Here is an 11,251-nt window from a genome sequence, read left to right as displayed (position 1 = left end):
CTGCAAAGATCCATATAGTCAAAGTTATGGCTTTTCCAGTAGACATGTATGCATGTGAGAGTTGGACCATTAAGAAGGCTGAGCACCGAAGAACTGATGCTTTCAGACTGTGGTGCTGGAGAAGACTCTTGAGAGTCCCTTGGACAGTAAGATCAAACCTGCAATCCTAAAGGAAATCAACCCTGAATATTCATTGGAAGGCTGAAGCTAAAGCTCCAATATTTTGGCCACCTGATGCGAAGAGCTGATTCATTGGAAAAGATCCTGATGCTGGGAAAGATTGAGGGCAAGAGGAGAAGGGAGCGACAGAGGATGAGATGGTTGGATGGCATCGCCAACTCAATGGACATGAGTTTGAGTAAACTCCGGGTGTTGGTGATGGGCAGGGAGGCCTGGCGTGCTGCAGTCCATGGGGTTGCAAAGAGTCAGACACGACTGAGCGACTGAACAGCAAATACTGAGTGGCAAAAAGAAGTCAGCTGACAACGAAGTTATTTCCTAATGATGAAAGGGAGCCCAAACTACCGCTTTTTCTGGGCCACTTCCTTGCTTGAGAACCTAGTACTGCATCAACCATCAAAACTCCCTGGCTGAGCTTCTGATTCCTGTTCCCATTCTCAGCCTTGGGTGCTGTAGAAGCTGCCTGAGGGTGAGGTGGGAATGTCAGCTGGAATCTGAGTCTTTTTTTTCTTTTCAATATTTATTTATTTGCTGCGTCAGGTCTTAGTCACAGCACCCAGAATTTTTGTTGCACGTGGGGTTAGTTGCTCCTCTGCATGCGAGATCTTAGTTCCCCAACCAGGGATCCAACCCGTGCCCCCTGCATTGCAAGATGGATTCTTAACCACTGGACCACCAAGAAAGTCTCTGGAATCTACGTCTTTTAGGGTTGGCCACCCACGTGGCCACCTACGCTGCAGCTGGTCTCCATGGTGGCTCCATCTTCCTGCCAATGTGATGTCCTGCCACCTCTTTATCCCATGGTCCCCTTCACGGTGACCTTCTTCCTCCTTTGCAGCCCTTCCGAGGTCCAGCCCAAATGATTCCCTCCTCCTCCTGAACATGTCACTGAGAAAAGTGCAGTTTGCTGCAAGGGGCTAAGTTGGCTACCATTCTAGATTGTTCTTCCTAGACTCCTGGACTCAGAGGGGCAACTGTGGTCTGAAGCTTGTGCCAGGCTTTGCAGATTCAGCAACTCAGGTGGATGAGTCCACGCAAGTATGCAAATCTGGGAAGAGGGAGAACAGAAAGATACGAAGAGGAGAAGGAGGAGCGCATGCATGTATGCTCTCCAGTCTGCGTTTACTGAAAAAGGGCAAAAGGGTGAGGGAGCCCCAGGTATCCAGCAATCTGCAAGTGCATGCCTGTCCTGCTCGGCTGTGCCCTGCTGATCTCTTTGCTAAGTGCTGTGGATGATTCAGCTCTTGGGAGCTAGATTCTAGTTGAGGAGGCAAGAAAAACACAAATGCACTGACCACAAACCACGTAGGACATACCCAATAATACAGCGGATTAACCCGCATGGTACAGATGATCAATCGTGTAATAATGTTGAACCATTTGCGGAGAGCTGAGTTGTCACGGAAACCTTTGGAGGAGGTGGGACTTCCTCTAGGCCCCGAAGGGGGACAGGAGTGGGAAGGGGCTGGGGCACTGGTGGGGTGCGGAGTAGAGGGAGGGGAAGGTCCAGTGGGCTGTGAGTCTGTGGACAGACCAGCCCATTCTGAGTGGGGTTTGTGGCTGGGAGTAGAGATGAAGTAGAGAGATGGAGTGAGCCCAGAGGGTGGAGACCCTTGGAGATCTGGCTGAGTAGCTCATTCATTTGTTTATGAGGTCATTCATCTGTCCTTCTCTCCTTCCATTCATTCATCCAACAGATATTTTCCAAGTGCCCGGTACAAGCCACATGGTGCTAGGGCCTTGTAGGAAACCAGGAACTGTAGCGATGGTGATGCTATTCATAAGAACCTTTTGATTTAATGAGAGACTGAAGATCCTCATATGAAAATATCAGTGGTGCTTCAGTGGGGAGTGGGGGCCCTCTGCTCAGCTGCACAGAGGGTTACACAGGAGAGGAGAGGCAGTGAGGACTCCCTGCCACGTGGGGTGACCACGGAGGTGGCGTTGGAGCTGTGCCTTGGAAGAGAGGCAGGACTGAAGGATGAGAAAGAAGGGCGAGTGTTCCAGGAAAAGGAGCGACAACCGCAGGAAGGGGGAATCGAGCGTTCTGCTCAGGGCACAGCCCTGTGCCGGCCATAGGAGGTTAAGATGGGCACCAGGGGAGATTAAGAGGGAAATGAAGAAACCCCAGAACGTGAGTGCTAGAAAGGGCCTTTGAACCTTCTGCCTTTCTGCTGGATCTCGCCTAGGTCACCGTAAGAGCCTCTCTTACACAGACTGAGGAGCTCTCCTTTTATTAAAAAAATATTTTACTTTCTTGATTTTGTTGGGTCTTAGTTATGGCTTGCAGGATCTTTGTTGCATCATGCAGGATTTTTCAGTGCCAGGCATGGGCTCAGTTGTTGCCCCTCGAGGGTTTAGCTGCTCTGCGGCACGTGGGATCTTAGTTCCCCTACCAGGGATCGAAAGCATGTCCCTTGCATCGCAAGGCAGGTTCTTAACCACTAACTGCGTTCTCTTTTTCTTCTTCTTTTTTTTTAATATTTATTGTTTATTTGTCTGTGCTGGGTCTTGGGTCTTTCAGCATGTGGGTTCTCTAGTTGCAGCATGTGAACTCAGTCTCGGCATGTGGAATCTAGTTCCCTGACCAGGAAACGAACCTGGGGCTCCTGCATTAGAAGCTGGGAGTCTTAGCCCCTGGACCACCAGGCAAGTCCCATGCTCTTCTTTTTGAACTGAGAAACACAGAGGTATTAGTCAAGGGAGGCTATTTACAAACAGTGCTCAAATATCAGCGCTTCATGCTCCAATCCACTCGAGTCAGCAGACAGCCTCTGCTCCACACGGTCATCGCAGGACCCAGGCTGCTTCCATTCTGTGGCTCCACTTCAACCACAGGCCTGAAAGCCAGACGGACAGCACAGAGAAGGCACACCCACCTCCCAGATGCCCAGGGTGCGGGGAGGCAGGGGGCGGGCAGAGAGTCATTCAATTGTATGCGTAGGATGAGCAAGTGGATTTGATGAGCCCCTAGCCAGTCTCTACTGTAACCTCTTTCTCTGTGATCCTCCCATCAAATTGACACCTGACTTATGGAGGGAGAAACAAGAGATATACACAGCAAGTGGGGGCCATGTGGGGACAGCAGGGGACTGGCAGCGTCAGGACTGCGGATTCCGATCCAGCTCCTTTCCCCAGCCTCCTCACATAGCGAGTCTGCCAGAGCGCTGGCAGATGGGCGTAGTGTCTCCGTGACCTCGGTTTCCTCATCTGCCACACGGGGCCTCTGACTTGGTCCTCAGGACAGATGATGTGGAAAAGCACCCACTCCTGACCGCCCCGCCCCAGCCAGCCGGGGTGGCAGGCACAAGGACAGCCCAGGCCACACTCAGCTAGCCCCACCTCCATCCCGCCGATGTCCCCTGAGTGATGGAAGAGGAAGCTCACAAGCAGAGTGTTATTACAGCTTTTCCATAATGCAATGTCATCAGGAAGGCCCGGGCCTCTGGGCAGCGCCCTGGCAGCCCCATTACTCTTCGCAGCTGCTCAGCGCCTTTCAGACGATGCTGGAGAGGGCAGGAGGCGCTCTAATAAAACACACAGCAACGGGAGACCACTCATCAGCGGCTCTTCAGAATGATCTGAACTTCGGACTTTTGATTTAAATCTGCATCCTCTGTGGCCAAAAACATAAAACAGAAGATGAGGGAAAGAACAAATATGAAAGCGTGGGTGCCAAGAATTCGAGAGGAAGGGAGGAAGACAAGCAGCTCTTGGAAGCTACCCCGTCAGGAGCTGGCCAGGCAGATTGACTTGCACCGGGGCTGGGTCCTTCCCACCAGACCTCACTCAGAACCATCCCTTCTGTCACCAAGCTGCCCCAAGATGGGACAGGAGGCTTGAGAGCTTATCCAAGAACAAAAGTCACGCATCTCCCTGGTCTAATTCGCCCCTCACCTGTTTCCTTAAAACCTCTAAAGAGAGGGTGGGGACTGATGGGCTGGGAGACCTGCGTCTCTTCTAATGTCCTTTCTCCTCAGATTCCTTTGGTAAGAGATGACTGCTCACCAGGGCCTGTTGTGCAATAGTGAGTTTTGCCCCGTGGAGGCCAAAGGGGAGCAAAAGTGAGGGTGTTGCTACTTTGGCTGGAGACCAAGGACGGCCTCTCTGAGGTGGCGCTGACTAGGCAGCAGAGTGAAGCCAGGAGGCAGGTCCCTGGGGCAGGTGGCCAGGGACCTCAACACAGCCAAGGGGTCTGGATATTCGCCTGCAACTTAAGACTCTCCCCACTCCCAGAACACCTCCAGTACCTACATAGCTTGAAAAAATATAAACTCATCTCCAGAAAAAGGGAGCAATCTGCTGCCAGTGTAACTTCCAGGGGCATCAAATGACGAGGTCCCCCAGTGCAAGCCCAGATCAACTCTTTAGGCTAACGTATCTGGGTATTGCAGCCAATCATTTCCTCCAGTTGAAGAAGCTGAAAGAAGAAAAATCAGGCAATTGTGCCCCACAATACAGCTAAGTATTTAATGTGCTTTTAATGTTTACATTATTAACAGCAGTATTACAAAACGATATTTTACTTTCAACCGATTTCAGTGTGAGATTCGATGTCTGAATGACTGGGATCATTATGACTTGAAAACCTGACGCAGAGCTCCCTCCCGCCTCTCTCCTCCCCCTGATCGTGCCTCCTTTCTATAAAGAGCTGGCAGGGCTCCACGAGGCCCAAATACATGTTCTAAATGGATAGGGAGGTGCAGCCCTGCTGGGGGTTTTCAAGGAGCCAGGGGAGGCTGCATTCAGTGTGGAATGAGTGACAACCAGCAGGTGGGTGTTGAAATGGTCATCAACTCCCTGAGGGGCTGGCACTGCCAAGCCACATTCCAGGCAGTGCCTATTAATGTGCCCAGAATGGTGCCCGCTGACTGACAGAGCAGTGAGCCCGGACTCTGGCTCCAAACACCGATAGGCATGGGGGGTGGGGGTGGCGAGGTAAAACAAGGCCAGAGAGGCCCCCAGATCCCCCTGGGAAACCACAGAACGTACAGAAACACACGCTGTGCACAGTTCACGGCAGTGACACCACACAGAGGCCTGAAGAGGCACCTGATGGACGAGCAAGGGCACGGACTCCGGGGTCAGCCAGCTGGGGCTCAAGTCCAGGCTCTGCCATTCCCCCACCTGGTGACCTTGACAAGTCCTTGTCCTTTCTGTGCCTCGGTTTCCAGTTCTGTAAAATGGGGATAACAGTGGACCCCACCGTGAGGACTAAATGAGTCAGTAGGAAGGCCTCTAGAACAGTGTCAAGCACACAGAAAATACTCAGTTCGTGTCGATATATCATGTTAATTCCCATTTTAAGATGAAGAGCTGAAGCTCAGAGTGATTAAACAGCCACCCAAGGTTGGCTGCTCCGAAGGAAGGCCCTCGCCTTTGCTGCCCTCTACCTGGAAGTCGTTCTGCTCCTTGTATGACTCAGTCTCTGAAACACAAGCCCCTCCAGGCCAGCCAGACCCCACCTCTGCCCCAGTCACTGCGGACCTAGCACCCTGACTTGACCCTTCCCTTCCCTAGCATTTATCACATCTGAAATTATCTTGTTCATTTACGAAAGGACTGAATACAGAAGAAACACTATTTGTTTTATTACTGTAGTTACTGTATGTCTGCTTGGTTGTTGTCTGTTTCCTCCATTTAACTGTAAAACCCATGGGACTGTAACTGAAAGTGGGGTCCAGCTGCTCAGCACTCAGTAGCCATTAAAGAGGCCAGGTTGGTGGAAAGTTTGCTCTATTTTGGATGCCAGCACCAGGGGTCGGGGAGGGTGAGGGCAGATGCCTGTCCAAAGACCAACTCCACCCCATCCCCAGCTGACAGCCAGTGGGCAAGAGTGTTGATAGGCTGAGGGAGGGGACTATGTGTAGAAACATACAGTCAGCTCTGAAAGTCATCTGGAAACTGGTCATCAGTGGTCTGATCAGTGTCATCCCGATTGAGTGCAATGAATCTTCAGTTCCATGGTCGGCTTGTTCCCAGTTCCTTGAGGCCAGTTCTCAGAATTATGGCCACTGAAGTCATGGCTACAGTGTGGTCATCGTGTAGTTAACTACCTCCACCTGGTAGGGGCTTCAGTGTCTCTAAGACAGTTCATAGGATATAGCTCAAAATATGATCTATTGCTCTTGAAGAGGAGCTAAAGGTCCTTGACTTTGCTTAATGACTACATTATTATTGGCTTCTCAGGTGGCGCTAGTGGTAAAGAATCCGCCTGCCAATGCAGGAGACACAGGAGATGCAGATTTGATCCCTGGATCAACAAGATCCCCTGGAGAAGGGCATGGTAACCCACTCCAGAATTGTTGGCCTGGAGAATCCCATGGACAGAGGAGCCTGGCTGGCTGCAGTCCATGGGGTCACAAAGAGTCAGACATGACTGATAATGAGGCACACACATTATCATTATTTGGTCTTCTTTGTTTTCCTTTGTTTCTGCCTTTTCTCGCTTCTCTGATTAAACTTTTTCTCTGGCTAAAGCTTTTCCACAGACAAAATGCAAGCAGAGGACATGGGGGTCATGGACCATAGGGTCCTGCTCTATTCCAGGATCTGGGCCATCATCTATCTTTGTCCACCACAGGAGAGGCGCTCAGGGCTGGTTTTGTGAGTGTGTGATCTGACGTGCCCCACACTTGGGTTAATGCTCTGCTGTTACTGTCTTGAAATTCATCATAATTTTTTAATAACATTTTCATTTTCATTGGACCCCTCCCCCCGAAAATTGTACTCATAGTCCTAGATGAACAAATGAATGAATGAGATAGTCCACATTCCAACCCATATCTGTCAGCCTCCACAGCCTCACCACTGAACCTCAAGACACACAGCCTGCAGGGGTTTGGGGAAGAGAGGTGGGTACTGACCCAGGACAACCACAAGCTGATCCAGAAGATGCTATGCTGGGGAAGGGAGATCCTTAGAAGGAGCCACTGATTCAGGTTTCTCCTACTCCACTTGTCCTTCTAAACCTCTCATTGTCAGTTCAGTTCAGTTGCTCAGTCATGTCTGACTCTCTGCGACCCCATGGACTGCAGCACACCAGGCCTCCCTGTCGATCACCAACTCCTGGAATTGTTGCTCAAACTCATGTCCATTGAGTCAGTGATACCATCCAACCATCTCATCCTCTGCCATCCCCTTCTCCTCCTGCCTTCAATCTTTCCCAGCATCAGGGTCTTTTCCAATGAGTCAGTTCTTCACATCAGGTGGCCAAAGTATTGGAGTTTCAGCTTCAGCACCAGTCCTTCCAATGAATATTCAGGACTGATCTCCTTTAGGATGGACTGGTTGGATCTCCTTGCAGTTCAAGAGACTCTCAAGAGTCTTCTTCAACACCACAGTTCAAAAGCATCAATTCTTTGGCACTCAGCTTTCTTTATAGTCCAACTCTCACATCCATACATGACTACTGGAAAAACCATAGCTTTGACTCAACGGATCTTTGTTGGCAGAGTAATGTCTCTGGTTTTTAATATGCTGTCTAGGTTGGTCATAGCTTTTCTTCCAAGGAGCAAGTGTCTTTTAATTTCATGGCTGCAGTCACCATCTGCAGTGATTTTGGGGCCCAAAAATGTAAACTCTGTGTTTCCACTGTTTCCCCATCTATATGCCATGAAGTGATGGGACTGGATGCCATGATCTTAGTGCCTCAAGTTGGGTGAAAACCATGTTAGTTTTTCAGAGGGAACTCAGTCCCTGCCTCCCAGGACAGCTGTTGGCTGGCCAAGTGTTCTTCAAAAGCCACAGCCATGTAGGGCTTCAAGCAGAATAACAAGGTCTCGGGGCACCCAACACGGCCCTAGGTTCCTGGAGCTTGATACTGATAGTAAATAGATATAACCCCACTCTTTGAACCTCGGGGCAGCTATCAAAACTATGTGGTTATGTTACATTTGTCCAAGCTCACTGCACAATGAGCCAACAAATTGAGAGACGAGTTGTTGGGGGAAGGAACAGTAACTTTATTTGGAAAACCAGCAGACCAAGAAGATGGTGAACTAGTGTCCCAAAGAATCATCTTGCCCGAGTTAGAATTCAGGCTTCTTTATACTACAATGGGATGGGATGTGGTTGGTTGCTGCAAACTTCTTGGTGCCAGAATCCTTTGTTCTGGCAGTTGTCCACATAGGTCTTGTCACAATGTTCCTAGAAACCTCCTCCAACAAAACAAATGTTATTCTCTGTTCTGCAACTTTTTAATCTCTATATGAATGAAAAAGTGTTATACCTTTAAAGATTGCTTTGATAATGGACTACCCTATATATTTCAGGCTACAGGCAATACTCAACTTGTAGCAAAAATAATATGGTAAGTCCCCTACATAGGAATGTTCAAGTTGTGAATACCTGTTCACATGTCCCATCACGTAAGTGATTTCATTTGTCTGGCACACATCGTCACATGCGTGCATCTTCTACAAGTGCTTGTGTTTTTGTGAACCTTATAGTACAGCAGTATACAGACTACAGTAGTACAGGATCTTTATTTCAAGCCCAGGATGTGAGTGACTGAAACTGCAGCTTGCCCTTCCATGAAACTAAAAGACGCTTGCTCCTTGGAAGAAAAGCTATAACAAACCTAGACAGTGGATTAAAAAGCAGAGACGTTACTCTGCTGACAAGAGTCCATATAGTCAAAGTTATGGTTTTTCCAGTAGTCATGTATGGATGTGAGAATTGGACCATAAAGAAGGCTGAGCACCGAAGAATTGATGCTTTCAAACTGTGGTGTTGGAAAAGACTCTTGAGAGTCCCCTGGACAGCAAGGAGATCAAACCAGTTAATCCTAAAGGAAATCAACCCTGAATGCTCATTGGAAGGACTGATGCTGAAGCTGAAGCGCCAATATTTTGGCCACATGATGAGAAAAGCTGACTCATTGGAAAAAAACTGATGCTGGGCAAGACTGATGGCGGGAGGAGAAGGGGACTCAGTAACTCTTCCTGCCAGCCCCGTATGCCAGCTGTTGTACTGTACTACTGTACTTTTCAAGGTACTGTACTGTAAGATTTAAAATGCTTTCTTTGTGTTTTTTAACATATTATTTGTGTGAAAAGTATTATAAACCTATTATAGTACAGTGCTACATAGCTTACTGTGTTAGGTGGGTACCTAGGCTATTTTCTTGGACTTATGAATGCACTCTCAGAATGGAATGCGTTCATCTGTAGGAGACCTACTGTAGCTACAAAGGTTAAAGTAACAGAAATAGATTCAGTATGGAGTCAGATTTGTTCTTCCCTCCCATGGACGGAGGAGCCTGTAGGCTACAGTCCATGGGGTCGCAAAGAGTCGGACACGACTGAGCGACTTCACTTCACTTCACTTCATTACAAATACAGTTGATGGTGAGGATGAGCCAGGAGGTAATGGTGGGCTGGAAATGTGTTGGGAGTGCCTCTGATGCCTCGTCTTCCACTCCCACTGAACTCATCTCAAGCAGGCATCACACACCCCGCGTCCCCAAAGGTTCTCATTCACAGGTCTTTTACCCCTAATGACTTCAGACAGCTCACAGATGTTCCCTGTTAAAACCACCCACTGCTCTTTCCTTCTCCCTCTTCATTTCTCGCCCATCCCTGCCCCAGGCCTGGCTCTTGCTATGGAGGGAATGTCCCTCCATTCCCACATATCCAAATCCTAACCACCCTCAAGGCCCAGTCCAAACGCTATATCCTTCAGAATCAATGCTTGATCTTTCTCCCACTAGTCTGCTGAACAACTAGAAATACCATTTCTTTTTACAAACTCCTAACATTCTCTAACACTTCAGTTAAAGTCCTTGTCGTTTTTAATTTTGTGTTTTGGTTATGTGGGGCTTCCCTGGTGGCTCAGATGGTAAAGCGTCTGCCTGCAGTGCAGGAGACCCGGGTTCGATCCCTGGGTTGGGAAGATCCCCTGGAGAAGGAAATGGCAACCCACTCCATTACTCTTGCCTGGAAAATTCCATGGACTGAGGAGCCTGGTAGGCTACAGTCCATGGGGTCACAAAGAGTCAGACACGACTGAGTGACTTCACTTGGGCTTCCCTGTGGCTCGGATGGTAAAGCGTCTGCCTGCAATGTGGGAGACCCAGGTTCAATCTCTGGGTCAGGAAGATCCCCTGGAGAAGGAAATTGCAACCCACTCCAGTACTCTTGCCTGAAATCTCCATGGACTGTCGCCTGAGGAGCCTGGTAAGCGACAGTCCATGGAGTCGCAAAGAGTCGGACACAACTGAGTGACTTCACTCACTTTGGTTATGCATTCACTTCCTGACTCAGGGTAGGAGTCTCCTCTAAACTCTAACTCAGGTAGGAGTCTCCTCTAAAATTAGGCAAGGTGAGAAGGAAGAGATTTAGGGAAAGCCAAGTGTCATATGCACATGCGTGCATGCTCAGTCACTCAGTCGTGCCTAACTCTTCTGCGACCCCATGGACTGTAGCCCGCCAGGCTCCTCTGTCCATGAGATTTTCCAGGTAAGAATACTGGAGCGGGTGGCCATTTCCTCTTCCTGGGGATCCTCTCCACCCAGGGATTGAACTCACCTCTTCAGCAACCCCTTAATTGGCAGGCATATATTCTTTATCACTGAGCCACCTGGGAAGTCCATATTCAGGACAGTAAAAACGCAAAAGAAGGTTCAGTTTTCCTTAAGGAAAATCTGGAAGAGGGGAGGTATCTTCAGGAAAAAAAAAAAAAAAATCTGGACATTACATGCATCTGGAGATGTAAAGGAGACGGCTTGGTAAAACAAATTTTTCGAATTGAATCAACCCAGCAGATATTGCTCAAGCAGGGAAAAGTGGCAGACTTGGGGAGGGGACCATCGGAAGGATACCAATAGGAGCTGGGGGGAAAGGGACGAGGGCTGAGGAGCACTCAGAGTCGTGGCAAAGAACCACGTGGTAGCGACAAGTACAGGGGGAGCGAGAAGGGCAGGGAGGGGGAGTGATGTGCGGGCTTCGAGCCACCTGTGCATGCCACGTGGTTAAGTTCAAACACATCTTCTTCGAACCTGTATTTACATGCAAAAATAATCAGTTACGCAAATTAGCAGAGGTCTCAGAGGAAGGTTATTTTAGTCTGG

At 49.1% G+C, this 11,251-nt stretch overlaps 1 non-coding gene across 1 annotated transcript; it reads left to right on the top strand.

Annotated features, from left to right (window-relative positions):
* The first annotated feature begins 10,002 nt into the window (after positions 1 to 10,002).
* Positions 10,003 to 10,074, top strand: TRNAC-GCA (transfer RNA cysteine (anticodon GCA)). The gene has a single exon. It is a non-coding gene; the product is annotated as a tRNA-Cys (tRNA).
* Positions 10,075 to 11,251: the final 1,177 nt, after the last annotated feature.

The sequence above is a fragment of the Bos indicus genome, chromosome 23, assembly GCF_029378745.1.
Source record: "Bos indicus isolate NIAB-ARS_2022 breed Sahiwal x Tharparkar chromosome 23, NIAB-ARS_B.indTharparkar_mat_pri_1.0, whole genome shotgun sequence".
NCBI classification, from domain to species: domain Eukaryota; kingdom Metazoa; phylum Chordata; class Mammalia; order Artiodactyla; family Bovidae; genus Bos; species Bos indicus.
The sequence above is the reverse complement of the archived record's forward strand: the minus strand, read 5'-3'. Positions and strand labels throughout refer to the sequence as shown.